The sequence below is a fragment of the Sciurus carolinensis genome, chromosome 12 (genome assembly GCF_902686445.1).
Source record: "Sciurus carolinensis chromosome 12, mSciCar1.2, whole genome shotgun sequence".
Lineage (NCBI taxonomy): Eukaryota > Metazoa > Chordata > Mammalia > Rodentia > Sciuridae > Sciurus > Sciurus carolinensis.
This window is the reverse complement of record NC_062224.1, coordinates 3,607,008-3,612,414: the sequence shown is the minus strand read 5'-3', so window position 1 is coordinate 3,612,414 and position 5,407 is coordinate 3,607,008. Positions and strand designations below refer to the sequence as shown.

Sequence of the window (5,407 nt, the reverse complement as noted above, 5' to 3'; positions counted from 1 at the left end):
TGTCGAGAAAAAACAGCCCACCAGAGTGCAAATAGGAATGACTTCATAGAGGCAGGTGCGGGGAGGTTGGCCTGTCTCATGGAGGCAGGGGCAGGGAGGCTGGTCATCGTCTGCAGGAAATCCCTGCTGTCTTGAGGCTGTCTAGCCTCACATGTGTCCAGCTCCCTTCTCCTCAAAGCCCTGATTTAGATGATGGCAGAGCTGCTACTGGCTCTTTCCATGTCATTGCAAATGCCCCCTGGGCTCGGCCTCAGACCCCCTTCCACCTCCCATTCCTCCCCTTCCCTGACTAACAATAGCCAGGCACACACCATTTCTGGGTCACCACTTCCTTTTCCTGCCTCACCTCCACGTACTGTCCCTCTGCCCGCAGGCTCCTCCAGCGGATCAGCTCCTCTGAATCGCCCCGTCTCCCTGCACACAGCTGCAGCTCTCCGCCCCCCTCTGCTCTCCAGCACACTCCCCAGCTCTCCTCCTGCATTCTGGGTTGTTCTCGCTGCCCCTTTTCACACCTAAGTGTTGGTGTGTCATTCATCTTTGCTCTACAGACCGTACCTGGTCAACGTCACCCCGTGGGTCTACTACGACCAGCCAGCTGAGGATTCCCCAGTTCATCACCTGCTCACTCCTTCAACAGGTTTAGGGAGCACCTCCCTCCGAGGTGCCAGCCGCCAGTCAGGTCCTGGACACGTCAGTGAGCGAAACGGAGGGGGCGGTCTCTGCCCTGCGTAGACAGAAACCAACTTGCCAAGCAAAACCCCAGGTGAAGGGGACAGTATGTTCAGGAGTAGAAGTGGTCTAGGATAGAAGGGGCTGGGGGAGATGGGGAGCCTCAGGGGCCTCAGTGAGAAGGGAACACCGAACGGACTTCAAGGAGGAGGAGCAGAAAGGCCAAAGGTGAAGGTCCCAAGGCGACAGTGTACCTGTGTGCAAGGGCCAGCGGAGAGTGAATGGGGACCAGTAGACGGTAAAACCAGCTAGGAGCTAGGGGGCGAGGCACCGTAGGCTGGTGGGCTAGTGGAATGGCAGATGAGGGAGAAGATCCGACCTTTGAGGGGGAAAATGAAGAGACTGGAGGAGTTGCAGAAGGTGGGCGGGGTAAAAGAAAGAGACTTTTTTCTAAAGAATTTCAGTGTATGATGTATGGGTTTGGGGATGGCCAGAACCTTACACTGAGTAGTGGACATTCACGAAGACCTTGTCATAGCGTTCATCACTGAAATGACTCACAAGGCAATGCCAATTGGAAGACAATGCCAATTGGAAGATGTCGTCTTCTTGATTCGAAAGGACCCAAGGAAGTTTGCTAGGGTTAAAGACTTGCTTACTATGAACGAAGAGCTGGAACGCGCTAGAAAAGCATTTGATGAAGCAAACTATGGAGCTTGATATTTTTTGTACTTTATGAAATTTCATTATCTTCTGTGGAAATCATATAAAATAATTGTGTCTTTTCTACAGTAATGTCCTAATACCTAGGCATGTAAACGAAAGATGGAGAAGCAAAGTTTTCAGCCTTTATTTTCATGTCTTTGATTTTCTTTTTTTTTTTTTTAATATTTTTTAAATTGTAGATGGACGTAACACCTTTATTTATTTTTATATGGTGCCAAGGATGGAACCCAGTGCCTCACACATGGTAGGCAAGCACTCTACCAACTGAGCCATATCCCTAGCCCATGTCTTTGATTTTCGATTGATACTTGAGCCTTCAATTGCCTGCCTTTACACAACCATACTTGAATTAATTACTGAGTTTTAATGACTACACATACGTTAAAGTATCTTGAAAATTATGCAGTTCCTTCTGACTTTTGACTATCTAAAGGATGAAGTAGTATTTATGTATTAGGTATATTTGTGCCATTATAAGTTATACTATAGCTATTTAATATGTGAAATCTAAATGTCATTTTGACTATGACAACTGAGACACATGCCTTACATATTCTGAAGTTTTTAGACAACTGTGGTCTGAGAGGTTAGTAAAGATAGTGAACTGGTTTGTGTTTCTTTTAAGGAAATGATATTTGAAACTACAAGTTTTTCTAAGAATGTTTATGTGTCTTAAAAGATAATTTGTTTTAATATTCTTTTCTAAAGAGTGATTTATTTTATTTTATTTTTTTAGAAACTTAAAGTTTCATGTTGATGCTTCTATGTTGAGAGGCCTTTTTGATTGAAAACCTTTTGGGACTTATATTACTTTTTAAGTTTTAAAACTCATTTTTCCTGATCATCTCTTTTCAGTAGCAGGAATGACAATGTTCAATGTGTTAATGGCAGGATAAGCATTTGGGGTAGCGTTTTTTTAACATATTTGTAAGTACTCATGAAAATGTGTAGTTGACTAAAACCATATGTAACTACAGAAAACACTGTTGTAGTTCAGAATATACAGGTTTTGTGTGTAGTTAGCTTATTGCATTAAATTATTTACCTTGGCTTAAAATAAGGATTAAAATTCATTTAAAGAGATCTCTGAATGTTACTGTTTGTGAAACTGAACTTTTTGGTTCCACTTATAAACTGTATCTATAAATCAGTACCTGGGAAAATTTCACTTTCTTAACCTATTGATACAAGGAATAAAGTATGAAAAATTAAACAAAACAAAACAAAAAAAAAACGGGGACCAGTAGCCCCTGGAGCAGAGTGGATGGGAACCACAGTGGGGATGAGGTTAGAGGTACAGGGCTGCAGGGGGGCCTTGTAAGGACTCACGTGTCTGGGAGTTTTCAGTTGAGAAGCATCACAGCCTAATGTGTGTGTGTGTGTGTGTTTTAGGGGGGTTACCAGGGATTGAACTCAGGGGCACTCCACCACTGAGCCACACCCCTAGCCTTATTTTGTATTTTATTTCAAGACAAGGTCTCACTGAGTTGCTTAGGGCCTCATTTTTGCTGAGGTTGCCTTTGAACTCGCCATCCTCCTGCCTCAGCCTCCCAGGCCGCTGGGATTACAGGCGTGCGCCACCACACCCAGCCTGATTTGTGTTTTATCAGATTCACTGAAGTCAGGTTTCCTGGAGAACAGACCTAAAACAGGGTTTCTGGGGGGCTGCTCTTGGGACCCCTGTAAGGGAGTGAAGCAGGCAGAATCGGGCAGGGAAAGTGAAGCTGGGCTGTCAGCAGTAGCAACAGAGGCCACGGATGTCTTCTCAGCCGTCCCTCTTCTGTTTACCCCTGCTTAAGTCGTCACTGGACGGTGGTGGCTCAGGAGACGCCTGCGCCTGGGCAGGAGAGGTGCTGCTGCGTCCTCAGCGGCCGCACTCTCCCTGCAGGAGGAGATGCACACACACCTCCTGGGCCGCCTCTCAACCAGCCTGGGCTCCAGGAGCAGTGGGGTGGGGCTCCTGCTACTGCGGCCCATCTCAGGGCACAGCTGGCACCAAGCTCCCTCCTCTGCCCGCCCGGGTAGTTTTCCTCACCCTCAGCCAGCCCATGTGCAGCGCCCAGGGTGAGTGACCCTGCTAAGCCACAGGTCAGACCACAGAGCTCCTCCTCGCACACGTGATCAGTCACTTCCGCTGCTCATTCCAGAGGAAAAGCCAAGGTCCTTACCAAGACCCATGTCCTGTCTTGCTGGAGGCCACTCTCTACCCTCCTCCCCACTGTTCTCTCTGCTCACTCTGTTACCGTTAGGCCGCCTCCTTCTCTTCCTGGAACGCATTTTTGTGGGCAACTGAGCAGAGTCTTCTGGGGAAAGCCTTGGCCCACCAGCAGCATGGGAACCCAGCGTCAAGGTGCTTCAGGCTGAGGTGTGAGCAACTCCGTCAGCCAGGGCAGAAGGGTCCTCCACAGACACTGCCTGGTGGTCCCTCCCAGGCCCTCAAAAAGGATTCAGGGGCTGGGCTGGGCTCAGTGGGGAGCACTTGCCTGGCACGTGTGAGGCGCTGGGTTCGATTCTCAGTACCACACAGAAATAGATAAATAAAATAAAGGTATTGTGTCCACCTACAAATAAAAAAAAAAAATTCTAAAAAAGGATTCAGCAGTTGGCCGAAAGAGAAGGCGTCATTAAATAGTGCACATTGTCAGGGTGTGTACCTGAGGCAAAGACTGCCTTGAAAGGATGGCTGAATGGGTTTGAGGGTTTTGGTAACAACAACAAGGGTGAGCCTGCTTGTTGACGTGACCAGGTAAGACGCTTTCCTCAAGGAAGAACGTGGATGGTCGGGGACTGCAGAGAAACAGGATGGTGGGGCCTCAGAGCGGCTGGGTGCGGCTCACAGGCGGCGAGCTCCGGCCAGGAGCCTGGTGCCCAGCATCGCGAAGGAGGAGACGATAGGATTAAAAAAGCTTCCCCAGAATTACACACACAAAGCCATGTACAGGATTTGGGGGGACAATTTTGATTTCGTGGCTTGATGATAGAATTGGGCTCTGTTGAAGAAAAGATGGTCAGCAAGAAGGACCCTCTCGTGGAGGAAAGGGACAGGCTTTTGCAAGTGGCAGCACAGGGATGGGGACCTGTGGCAAGAGAGGGGCAGCCGGGAAAAGGCTCCTGGGCGCCAGGAGCAGTTTCCTCTCACACCTGGTTCTAAAGTTCCCCGTCTGTAGCTTGTTAAGCTAGTTCCTGCAGAAAGTGTTGGACATGCCCCTTGTGCCTTAGCTGTGATCTGGGGGACAAAGGGAGGCACTGTGTCCGTGTGTGCGTTCCAGAGAAGTGGCATGAGTGCAGGTGGTGGTGGGGAAGAAGGGGCAGTGGTTGGGACCAAACAGGCAGGCAAGGATCCAGATGAAAGGGGGAGCCATGGCTCCTGGGCACACGAGAGTGAGCAGGGAGGAGAGGCACCTGTGGAGTCGCAGGCGAAGGACGGGCTGCATTCAGCACCGGAGAAGTAAAGACCATACGTGGAGAAGAAATAACCAGGTTAGAGTTAACCTGGTTAAGTTAACCCTGGAGAGAGGCAGGTGGGCTGAGAAGGACTGCAGCCTCACATTTTGATGGACCGTTTATTACTTGGGCTGTTCTGACGAGCAGGCAAGCCCTCCACACTGCGCGTGAGGCTGGGAGAGGCAGGGTAACCACGAGCAGCAAGCAGGAAAGCATCGGCGCTGACACATGTGAGAACTCATCATCATGTGAGACACGTGTGACACGTGTGAGAACTCAACATCATGTGTGACATGTGTGACACGTGTGAAAACTCAACATCATGTGTGACACATGTGAGAACTCATCATGTGAGACACGTGTGACACGTGTGAGAACTCATCATGTGAGACACGTGACATGTGTGAGAACTCATCATCATGTGTGACATGTGTGACACGTGTGAGAACTCATCATGTGTGACATGTGTGACACGTGTGAGAACTCAACATAATGTGTGACACGTGTGAGAACTCATCATCATGTGAGACATGTGTGGCATGTGTGAGAACTCATCATGTGTGACATG

At 48.8% G+C, this 5,407-nt stretch overlaps 1 pseudogene; it reads left to right on the top strand.

The window, feature by feature from the left end:
• The first annotated feature begins 1,022 nt into the window (after positions 1–1,022).
• LOC124961150 (transcription initiation factor TFIID subunit 13-like) lies at positions 1,023–1,389 on the top strand (annotated as a pseudogene).
• Positions 1,390–5,407: the final 4,018 nt, after the last annotated feature.